This window comes from Heterocephalus glaber, unplaced genomic scaffold, assembly GCF_053883595.1.
Source record: "Heterocephalus glaber isolate CG9 unplaced genomic scaffold, H.glaber_assembly_v1.0 deba00000676, whole genome shotgun sequence".
Classification (NCBI taxonomy): Eukaryota; Metazoa; Chordata; class Mammalia; order Rodentia; family Bathyergidae; genus Heterocephalus; species Heterocephalus glaber.
Window position 1 is genome coordinate 15,657,666 of NW_028258156.1, and position 12,919 is coordinate 15,670,584.

The following is a 12,919-nucleotide window of genomic DNA, read 5'->3' on the forward strand; positions in this document are numbered from 1 at the left end:
AAGCCAGGTTCTCCTAAGATTGAACAGATCATTTGCCAAGCTGTTAAAAGGAGACAGGTTCAGCAGATGGTGGCGTAGGCCCAAACCTAGCTCACTTATGTTTTGGGAAATAAGTTTTTTTGGAACTCAGCCATGCCCATTCATATACAAATGTCTGTGGTTGTTTTTGCACTACAGTGACAAAGTTAAGTAGCTGTGACAGAGACCATATGGCCCCCAAAGCTGAAGATATTTACTATCTGACCTTTCACAGGAAAAGGTCTTTGACCTCTTCTCTAGCACATTTCTAGCATGAGTTATAGAATATTTTCAGCTCCTGAAGTCAGATTGCTTCAGTTAAATAAATTCTTTTCTTCTACCTGCTAACCCTGATCTTGGACTAGGCATCTGCCAATCTTCTTTCAATCTACCATTTCCTTTTGGTCTAAAACGGGTATAACAATAATAACTCCTCTTTAAGGGGGCCATTTCCAGGATCAATTGAACAAGCGCAGCAGTCCGAGCCTGGCTGCTCCTACTCTTCACAACCTCCACGCTGTTCTGCCCTTGAGGTGGGATCAGCTGGGACAGCTGCGGCATCTGCCTCTTGTGTTCACACTTCACCAGGTACCTCTGCGACCACCAGGCAGCCCCACAGTCCTCAAATGGCAAAGTTTCAGAGATATTTGCGGCAATCTAGAATGAAATGACTAGAATCATTCCTTTGTTTTAAAATTTGTTTGAGGCTTATTTATCAAAGTAACAGGAGTTATGCTCCAGCATTTTGGTTTTCAACACCATTGCTTTTTGTTTGTTTTTTTAATGAATGGGTTTCATTTTGTGACACATTAGTACATGAATGCAACATACTTTATCATTTTCACCCATCATTACAACTTGTGCTCTCCCCTCCTTCCTAGTTTCACGGTTTTGTTGTTGTTGTTGTTTGTTTGGGTTTTTTTTGGTGAGGGGGGTAATGTGCATATTTTTCTCATATCAGTCTCCTGATTTACCTACCCTTACATCCTGCTTCAGTTACTTCCTCTTGTCTAGTAACTCTTTTTTGTTTGTTTGTTTTAACTCCACATTCTTTCCCTCCATCAAACCTAGTTAGAAACCCATGATGCTGGCCTGGTCATACTGTGACTCCCTTCTGAATACAAAATTCAATATGGGATCCAGTTGGCCATTGATAGTTCTCTGTTTCCTTGTGAAGTGAGTTTTCACTCTGAGCTTTCTCAGTTCTTCACACAAGGAGTCTTCCTAGTTTCTTTTCATTATTTTATAGACATTACCAGAAGCATCAGCACTCTGATGACAGTTTAGGCTGAAGCTACAGAATCCTTTGCCCTCTTGAACTATTTTAAGTTTCATAGTATTTAAAGTAAAGATTCCTATATACACTTAAGAAATAGTTTATACACTTAATATAAGATTCATTGCTAATATTTTCTGGACATTTCTTATATTCCAGACACTGAACTAATCATCTTTGATATTATTTTATCTAAACTTCAAAAAATACTTAGGTGTTATCAATGCTCCTACCCTGTAATAAAACATAAATATTAATAGAAGTAAGTTGACCACAGTCATAGCTAGTAAGGAAGCAAGGCCTCGAACTAGGGCTTTTCCATTCCAATGCCCATGCTCTTAGGCTTCACCTTTAATTATTTCTCAGTATCAGTAACTGTTATGCATTGAATTGTGTCCCTTCTCAAAATAAATTGACCACAACCCTAGTGGGAAGTAGAGTCATGGCAGATGTAATTAAATGAGGCCACATAGAAGAAGGATGGGCCCCTAACCTGGTGTGACTTCTGTCCTTACAAAAGATGTGTGGGGAAAATAGCACCTGAAAAAGAGGCAGAGGTTGGGGAGCACCACGGACTGCCCACAAACCACTCATAAGGCAGAAAGAAGCAAAGAAGTATGGAATGTCCCTTCAGCTCGCAGCAGTGACAAGGTACGGCTAGTTTTTAAAAGTTAATTTTATTGATTCTCTTTTGTTATATGTAATGATCACATTCATCATAGAGAATTTGTACTCGTACACACTATATCATGTTTCTTCTTTTACTCCCATTCTCCACCTCTCCCTTCAACCCTTCTTCCTCTCCTTAGTTATACAACTTTGTTTCCTTTTTCCCCTTCTATCCTCTATTTTTCATTTTCCCTTCCCAGACTTCTAATCTACAGAAGTGTTAGACATAAACTTCTGTTGTCTTAAGTCACTTTGTTTGTGCTACTTGTTACTGTAGCCCTGGGAAACTAATACTGTATGTAAGTGAAGAAACTAAAGATAAATATAGTAAGCCATGAATAGGCAATTTTTTGTTTTGTTAGATTTTAATTTTTATTGGTAAATGTTTGCAGCACACAATGATTGCACTCCTTGTGAGGTGTCAGCACATGTACATAATACACATGAACTTCTTCATCCTCTTCTCCTTCCTCCCTCCCTCCATCTCTTCATCCTCTTCCCTTTTGCAAAAAATCTATCTCCACATTTTCTATTATTATTATGTATTTTTCTCTTTATTTATATTTTGGGTCTCTTGCATAAGATAAGCCATGCAGGATTTGAGCTTGTGTGTCTGATTTATTTCACTTCATGTTATGGTCCCAAGTTGTATTCCTAGTATTCCTAGAGTAGAAAATTTTAAAATGTAATATACCTTAAGAGAGACAAGAGGCTTCCGATTTTTAAAACTTTCTAAGTTAAGCATGGTGGTACACAAGTGCAGTTGCAGCTACTTGGGAGGCTGAGGCGGGAGGATTGTGTGAGCCCAGCTGTTTAAGGCTAGTCTAGGCAACATGACAAGACTCTGTCTTAAAGAAGAAAAAGACAAGAAAAGAAAAAGGTGAAAAGGAAGAAAGAACAGAAAAAAATTATGAAGTTATCATGGTTATAAAATTGATTATAAAGTGAGGTCTCGATATCTGATGATATCTGATTCACAAAGAAAGGAGGTGAGATGAAAACTTAAAGTAAATATATACAGATAACTCATTATTAACAAGGTTAATATTTGGGAAATTGCTGTTGATGACCTGGGAAGAAGTAGTTACAGATAACTAAGGGCCAAAACAAACTGTGTCAACTGGATTTGATATAAACTTCCTAATGTTAAAATGACACCCACATGCAGCCTTATAGAAATGATTTCCAAAATAATGAAAAAGAAGCTAGAGCAATAGTTTAGACCTACAGCCATAAACTGTCTGATGGAAAATAGCTAAAATTGTTCTCTATTGAAATAGCATGATTGTTAATTAGCTCATCTCTGTATTTTTCAATAGCTGAATGAAATGTTTGGACGTCCCCACTCTACTATAGGCTCCAACCAATTACTATTGGCTTCCATGTGGTTCTTAATAACAGACACATTGTAATATGTAAATGCTTTCAAAGATTCATACAAATGCCCGTGCAAAGACCTGCTGTTGGTTTTCGCTTTAATTCATGTGGAAATGGTCAATGTACTTAAGGAATTCTCAGTTGTGCCTGTAAGAAGTGTATGAAATATTAGGTATGCCAAAGCCCTGCATGATCTGTTCTTTCTCTTTCCCTTTGTCACTACTTGGGTTTTCTTTCTCTCAGCATTGTCTACCCCAAAAAATCCTGCTTTTCCATTAGGGTAAAGCATGACAGTCACTCCTCTATTAAGCTTTCCAAAACTGTCTATCCTTGGCCCAATGTTTCTAATTCTCTCCTTTTGGCTAATAGTATAGTTTTTTTGTATTCTTATATTATCTGGCACATTTGAGTGTTCACCTATAGAAAGTGAACTCCTTGAGGTCAGAGAAAGGCCTTGTTTATATTTATATACCTAACACCTAACATGGTGTCTGATATGCAGTAGCCAATTATTGAAGATGGAACTCCATAGATATCGCACCAAAACTAGCTAATAAAAGCAAAAAATAGACAAGTGGGACTATATCAAACTAAACAGCTTGTACACAGCAAAGGCAACAATAAATAGCATGAGAAGAAAACTTACACGATAGGAGAAAAGTTTGCAAATTATACATCTGACAAAAGGTTAATTTCCAGGATATACAAAGAACCCCTACTATTCAATATACAAAAACTACAACTTGATTAACAAACACACTTAGGACATGAATAGACATTTTCCCTAAAACAACATAAAATGACCAATGTGTACATGAAGAAATGCTTAATGTCACTAATAGTCAGGAAAATGGAAATCAAAATCACAATAAGATTTCATCTCACATCTGTTAGTATGGCTATCATCAGAAAGTTTAAAAGATAGTGTTCACCAGGATGTGTAAAAATGAGAACTCTGTATGCTACTAGTGGGAATGCAAAATGTTGCCGCTGCTATAAAAAACAACACAAAAAGTCCTCAAAACATTAAAAAATCAAACTGCCATATGATCCTCCAATATCACCTCTGGTATGTATTTTATTTTTTATTTTTTTTATTTTTGGTACCGGGGACTGAACTCGGGACCTTGTGTTTGCAAGGCAGGCGGCAGAACCACTGGGCTAAATCCCTGGCCCCCTGGCTATATATTTTAAAAAACTGAAACTGGGACCTCAAAGAGATATTAGCAGACCCATAGTCATGATAGCACTGTGTACAAGAGCTATGCTGTAGAAATAACCAACATATCCCTTGACTATAAATGAAAAGAAAACTAAAGGGTGGTTTTGCATACAATAGAATATAATTTGCCCTTTAAGGAAAAGGAAATTTTGCAATGTGCAAGAACATGGATGATACTGAAGACATTATGCTTAGTAAACTAAGCTCATGACAGAAGGAAAAAACTGAATAATTCCACTTATGTGTAGTATCTAAAGTAGCCAATGTCACAGGATCAAAGAATGGAATGGTAGTTGCCAGGACATATGGGAAAAGGAAAATGGGGAGATGATAATCAACAGTGTAAAATCACAATATTCAAGAGAATTAGGTCCTAGAAAGCTGCTGTACAATAATGTGCCTATAAATAGCAATCGCATTTTGTGCACTTAAAATCGAATAGAGTAGATATTATGTTAAGTGTTCTTACCACAATAAAATACAAAATGTGCATGAATGAGTAAATGTAATTTGATAAAAACATGAGTAAAAATGCAAAAGAATTTCTATCTTATTCAGATCTAGTGATAACCAAGATAAGCTCAGGCAGAGGCAATGTTCATGAGAAAGTAGGAATATTGAATGTCTATTGTGGTTCTACCCTATCTTAGAGAAAAATCCTATTAAAAATAAAGCCAACACAGGTTGGGGGTTTAGCTCAGTGGCACCATGCATGCCTCACAACCACGAGGTCCTGAGTTTGATCCCCAGTACCAAAAAAATAAAAATTAAAATAAAGCCAACACGAAGATTAAAAAGATTTGAAGTCTAAGATCAGGGAGGTGACTATAAATGGCATTAGATTGTTGTCAGTGAATACAAGTCTCTAAAAGTAAGTTTAAAAGATTATAAAGTTCCAGAAAAGCAACTTTTCACATCCCTTGTTCCAAGTTAACCCCACAGTTATGTTCATTCTTCATTGACAATGTCAACGAGGAATCCCTTTTCATTTACTTTATTGTTATCCTTGCAGTCAATCATTGATCATCATTCACTTTATATAATACAATGGCCTGATTTTTGCTTTATTTTTCTGCTCCAAATATGTTCCCTTTTCAATTCATTTTACCCTCTCCTTGTTTGAACCACGCTTTGGTACAGAGATCTTAAGTTATTGCCCATTTACCTACAGGTTAAAGAGTATTTTCATTAACTCAGGTTCTTCATGGCTACTTCAAACACACTCATCTCACAAATCATGCTTCTAGCATCAGTCCTATCTTAGGAAAGTCTTTATTTCATTTCACTTTATTCTTCTGAATATATGTAATTTATTAAATGTATCATTAAATCTAGCAGAATTGTTTTATTCTTGAATGATTGTTTTGGTGGTGATTGCTGTTACCTATCAGTGATGTACTCAGTCTCTTACAATTTTTTTAAAAATTCTTACATTTTTTATTGGTACATTTGTGCAATTCATACAGTTTACAGTCATCTTGGGGAGTGGTTACATGTACATATTATGGATTCTTTCTTCTTTTTAATTCCTTTCCCCTTCACTCCCCTCTCTGGTTCCCCTATCTCCTTTTCTATGCTTGTTGATATTATTTGCCTTAGCTCATGTTATAGCATATAGTGTTTATATTAATTGGGATTATTAGGTTCCTGTACACTACGTACCTTTATTCTTCTTATTTCCCCTTCCTCTCCTCCTCACTTCTTGCCATTTTCTCCTTGGACCACTCCCCAGTTTCAAGAGATCTGCCACTTTGTCCCTTTCTACTCATCCTTTATCATTTTCCTACAGATTTCTATTCTGTTTCCTGTCTCCTTAATGTCTCTAGGGATCCCTTAGATGATTCTCCCATCTCTGTAGTTTGATCAAAGTACCTAGTTTTGCCAAATGAGCTCCCCTGGTAGGGGAAGCATAGAGTACCAGCAACCATCATGTGAACTCTGTGAGCTGCTCTAGGACATAGCGGTTTAGCCTAATTCTTGGATTGTGCCATGGATACCTTGAATGTTCCATATGTTCTACCTACAGCATCTCACTTCGCAACAAGCACCTTGAGATGGGCTAGTAGCAGATTGGGTTCTTCTTTCAACCTGGAAGGAATCCCCATGTAAGAACATGCAAATCCTTAGACATATTAAAAGGAGATGGTTGGAATATTGAAGAGAGATGGATTGGATTTGATGCTGCACCCAATACATGGCATTTCCAGCACTGTTCTCTGGATCCTGCCTGGTATTGTAACAATGTCCTTCACGGATCCCTTGCATCCTGTGGGTTCTGCCAACATGCCAAGAATTCAAGACACTGACTGTTCTTCAAAGCAGTTATTTCCTGTTGTGCTGACAGCCCTGGGGGCTTAGTCAATGTCTTCCTCTATGACAAGCAGCAGGCCAGCTTACTGCTTATCTTAAAGGTGGAAGTGGTAGATTCCTTAAGCTCAGTATTTCTCCCTTGTAACACGGCCTACTGAGGTTTAGTCTCTCTGGGTCACCCCCCTGGACCTGGAAGGGGACATTAGGAGAAACTGACACAAACATATTGATGCTCATGCTGCATGCTGTGCAATGCATGATTAATGAAGTCTTTTGTCTCTAAACCAGGAGTTTCCCATCTTCTGCCAGAATCCATGAAGCAGAAACAGGCTAACTTATTAGTTTTAAGTAGAATGAAATCAAATTCCAGACCTGACAACTGGGACACACAATTTGTACGCCAAATACAGAAGAGAGACATACAGGTCCGTGCCTTTCTTCTGCTGTAGCTGGTGAGCTTTGTAATGACAGAAATCTTAATTTTATTTTATTTATTTTTGCAGTGTATTGGTTTATATATTTTCAAAACACATTAAAGTACTTTAACTATTTCTCAAATGAATTAATGAAAGGCATGAATAATTTGCTTTATGCTCTTACAAACATCCATTAGAATACCTTAGAACCTTCATAGAAACAATATTAACACATTTCATCTCTGAAATTCTGAGTCAGTGGGAGTATTTTTTTTATGTTGTGCAGATTAACTAAGCCAGAGTTTACAATAGTAATTTCTAGGTTTTATGTCCTCGAATTAATTATCTATTTGTCTGTCTCATTATTTCCAAAGCACTCATTTAAAAAAAAATTAATCCTAAGCAACCTCTGCTCTATGGATTATTTTTCTTACATTAAGTATTTCAATTTAACAATGCTCAAAAATAGTTTTCTTAAAATATTCTGACCATAAAAAAACACAGAAAACAAAACAAAACAAAACAAATATTCTGACCATCCTGGTCATGTCTCTGTGGAATAAAATCAGGGATTTATGAACGAGGCAAGGAACCTTCCCTGCCCTTCACTTTTCTTCACTTTTCTCTTTTTTTTTTTTTTTGCAGTACTGGGTATTGAACTCAGAGCATTTACACTGAGCGAGATCCACAGCCCATTAATGATTGATTGATTGATTGAGATAGGGTCTTGCTAAGTCACTAAACTGCTCAGGCCACGTTTGAACTTCCAATCTCCCTGCCTCAACCTGTCAAAGTGCTGGGATTACAGGCCTGTGGTACCATGCCGGATTTCTTGTTTTTTAAAAGTTAACATATCATTGTTATCAATTACTATTGGCAAAGAATCTTGTATTTTGAATGACATTGATAGCTCCTCTTCTCCACTGTTTTCTGCCTTTTGGGTACAACTACCTTTAACTTTATAATTAATGATTCTTACAACTGCGAAGATGGTGAGTTTTCAGACTAACACCTTTTTCTAGACTGCCCAGTGACCCTTTGCAGTATTTCAGAAATTCAACACTTACAATTATCCCTCAGGATCTGAGGGGGTCTTGGTTCTAGGACCCCTGCAGATGCCGAACCCCACAGATGCTCAAGCCCCTACCTCAAAGGAGGTAATATCTTCATGTGATCTACCCAACTTTCCCATACACTTTCAACCCTCTCTAGAACACACACAACACCTAACAAAATGCAAATCTACACAAATAACCGTTCTACTGTATTGCTTCAGGAATAAGAAGAAAACAAGTCTTCGCATGTTCGGCAAAGCCATCACAAGTATTTTGCATCCACGATTGGCCCATGGATCTTAAGGACCAACTGCACACCATGGAAAGCTCTGGTGTCTTCTCATCCCTGATCACCACAGTGTCTGGCTCCGGAGTTGAGACACATGGTTGCGTAGCTCTGCTTAGAGAGGCTGGGGTTAGGCCTGTAAGAGTAAATCAGTGAGCAAATCGAGTGAAATGGGCCCAAGTGGTGGAGTTTGGTTTGCCAGCCTCAGAAGTAAAAGCTTAGCTCTTTGGTTTTTGGAATGGCAGAACACGCCTTGGTTTTAACTTTCTAATTTGTGGTTTGAAATGCTCCAAGGTTTAGTCAAGGATTAAGCCTGTGGTTTAACTTTCTTTTGACTGGGAGTCTGAAGTGTTTGAGTCAAGCCACCAACCCATATCCCTGCAAATGAAACCTATTTGCCTTGCTCCTGGGTGTAAGCCTAGTAAATGTTGGTTGCTTCCAGCTCACTGACACAGCACCACTGTGCTTTCCATTTTGTTACCAAATAATAAAACCTCAAACAGAGTTACCGTGTCTGGGCTTAACAGGAGGGATGACTCACACTTCTAACCACAGAGAAGGGAAACAGCAGCGATGCACTTAGCTGGTTTGAAATGTTTGTTACCATCAACTTCGTTACTTACATTAGAAAATGGCCTCTCCGTCATGGTATTTCTTGGTGAATACAGATAGGAGCCGAAGCACAATTTTACTTCAATAAGGGAATGTTTGAAATGATACTCACTGTGTCCTTAGTGAAAGAATTCCAGCATGAGTATTCTGTAATTATGCATTCATTTTTCTGCCTATGAAGATATTTTTTATTAAAGTGCAAAATAACAAACCCTTCTGCAAAATGCACTGTATATTGGCTTTAACAGAAAAGGGAGTATTCGGTTAGCAGCCAGTTCAGCAGACTTCAGGTAATGTTTGACTTCACGCTTGGGCTCTGTGTCTCTCTATTACCTCAGAATTATTGTTTGTCTCCTTTTTATGGTAAGAAAATGGCTGTGACAGTGTCAGTGTGTCCATGTCTCACTAGGGAACCTGGAAGAATATAACTTTCATCTTTATCTATTGGAAAAAAGTACTACGCTTTCTTGATTGGATAAAATGAGAGCACATCTTTGTCCCTGAATCAGACACCAGCCACTGGGGACTATGGCAGGACTTAGGCCTGGAGCCCTCACACTATCCTGGACCTATGAAAACAGAGTGGTCAAGGCCACCTGGCCCTTTCATGTCGTTGCCTGAGCTAAAAGAGGCATCCACTGAGAAGGTCTGCCAAATCCAGGGGCCCCAAAGTGGTAGTCACATGGCACTAACAGGGAGGAAATCCACAGGGCCCCGCACAGTGTGCAGTCACCTGCTTGTCTGAGATTGAGGAGACACGGTGTTGACATCAACTCTAGCAAAATTATCATTGCAATTTTTCCAAATCTCCTCATCTGAGCTCTCAGCTGTACATTACTTTTTCTTCGGCAGAAGATTTTTTTTTAACAAAACTTTGCCTGGGCCTTTGCTTTGTGTTTTCTTTTTTCTTTTTTTTTTAATCTAAAATTTGAATCTAGTTTCTGCAACCTTATTCCAACACCAAAAATAATTCAGTTGCTTTAAATGCCATATGGAATAAATAAATGTCTCAAAACAAATCAGACTTAATTCCCTGTAAAAATTCTCAGCATTGGTTACTCTGATTAAATATGTAAGGCCAGCTAAGGCCGAGGCTATTGGCAGGCCTATAAAGGAGAAGGGAAAGGAATTAGAAAGCAAGAGACTAAAGTCACTTTGCGAATTAGAAAGTGATGGCGGAATTGTTATTTTTATAACTTCCCAGAATAAAAAACTGTGGGCTTGCAGCTGAAAATTGGCCAGTGATCACAGGCTGGCCGGCCGACAAGGGCACATGCCCTGTGTATTTGTGAGAGGCCCTCATCCAGAGTTAACTTACATTAGCACACATTGAAAATAACCAAATTTGGAGGGAAGTGTTAGCAGCAGTTCAATTCAATTCAAGGAACAAATATTGATTGAGCAAGCACTCAGTCCCAGGCGTGGCATTGCAAGGGCTCATAAAGGGGTGAAAGAGATTGAGTCTGTCATCCAGGAGCTGAGTCTATTAAAGAAGTCAAGTAATTATGTAACATTAAAAAATTCAGAAACATAAGCCCTATTTTAGAAGGGATGATGACAGGATTTGGTGAGGGTCAGTTTCAATATCTCCCATGTGTAAAGAAAAGAATCTCTGCCAGATAGTGTGCCCCTTACTCTATATTAACACAAAGGAAACAAAAACCAAAAGCAAATCGTGAAGTGAGCAGTACAATTTTTAATTTACTGATAAAGCAACAGAGCAAACAGGCTTACATGTCTCTCTCAGAAGTCCTTTCTGCAAGTGGCAGTGCCAACCCACAAATCGATGTTGTCTTTCACAATGTAGTATGTTCTCTCTGCCACTCCATGCAGTTTTTCAGGGAGCTTGTCAGGTTCTGAGTTTGAGCATCTCGGTACAGCATCAGAATCAGATGGAAGGAAAGAAAAGCTAAAGTCCTTAATCCAGGAGAATGTCATTGTAGAATCAATCTCTGGCCAGATTTTAATAACCCATCTGTTTGACATATTTTGACTTTGTTTTTCTTGTACCAACCTATGGGGAAAATTAATTTATTCTTAAAAAAGGTAAGAAAGGGAGTCATTCAATACTTGTTCTGCAATTGTTGACTGCCAGCTTTGTGTTAGTCTGCAGGAAATGAAGTTTACTAAGATTCAGTGCCTGCCCTCAGGAAGTTTATAATCAAATGGGAAAAACAAATCCATAATCATTTAAAACACAATGGTATAGGTGCCATAAAAGGGATGACTGTAACTTTCTATGGGAAGAGAGTAGTTGGAAGAAAGGGAGATGTGGAATTGGGATGCCCACAGATGATAATAGTTGTTTTCTTAGTTCTTCAGGACTAAAGGATTTACTTAGCTGATGAGAGGAAGTAGAAGAAAATTCCAGAAAGGAGAAACTCCATTTACAAAGATGTGGAAAGAGTATGTCCCCTTGGAAGAATTTTCGTGCACAGCAGGTAGATCTGAGATAGTTTGGTCTTTCTTTCCTGTATGGGCTCCAAAATTTTGATTAAGAAACATTTTTAATAGGCACATCCAAGATATACATATTTCTGAAGTTATCACTGCTGTCCTATCCTGAAAATTTTGGTAAACTCGAACATGTGTCTAATTAAAAAAACTCAATAACAACAACAATAGTAATAATAATTGTTACCATTTATCCATCAAGGAATTCTCTTCTAAAGAAGTATTTTTTGTGAATTAACATGTACCATCTGCAAAGATCCTTTCAAGTAGATATTACTATTAATCCTATTTTGTTAATGAGAAAAATGCAGGTGCAAATTTTTATGTTTTAGCTTTTTCTACTCATGCTTCATAGATCATCATCTTACACTGTGGGGCTCTTTGTGGTAGATGTTATAGTGACCATGAGGTTGTCATAGGGACCAGGTATGGTTGTGATGCTCAGGGCCTTGGGTGAGTGTTCTGATGAACACAATATTAGAAGTGCTTGAAAGTGTGTATGCGTGCGTGTGTGTGTGTGTGTGCACACGCTTATGGGTGACAAGATTTCATGTTAAATCTCATTGCATGTTCCTTCCTGCCTTGGGGTTTCCATATGGCTCTTGTTTACAGTTCTGTGATTAAACAACTAACCCCTCTGGATCTTTGTTATCTTATTACAGATGTCACCATTATCTGCTCTATTAGAATGATACTGAGGAGAGATTTCTTGAGTGCCAGAAATTGTAGGGAGGAAAAAGTAATATCTTTTCCTTAATCCTAGTTCGTGCCTGAGACTGTTATAATAAAAAAGAATAACAGGAAAAAAGCAGCAATATTTACTTAAGCTTTATAAAGTATAAGAGTCTTTGTAAGTGAAGGCCAAAAGAAACAAGTATTCCTGCTTAGCTGTTTTGTTGTTTGTTTCTTTCTTAGAGAGAATCTTGCCAGTTTTGAACTCTTGAGCTCAAGTGGTCCTCTTGCCTCAACCTCCTGAGTGCCAGGACCATGGGTGTGTGCCACCATATCCTGCTCAGTCCTGTGTAGTTCCATGTTTAGTTTTAACAGCCTGGGAGATTGTGTAGATGTAAGATGGGAGGGACTAAGAGGGTCTGATCTAATAGTGATCCACTGTGGGGACTGAGCAAGGCCTGGCTGCTCAGCCTTCTCTGTGTCTCTCTGACTTCAGACAAAGATGTTCCTTACCTTACAGTAAAAGAAGGGTAACCCTGGAAACAAAACCCG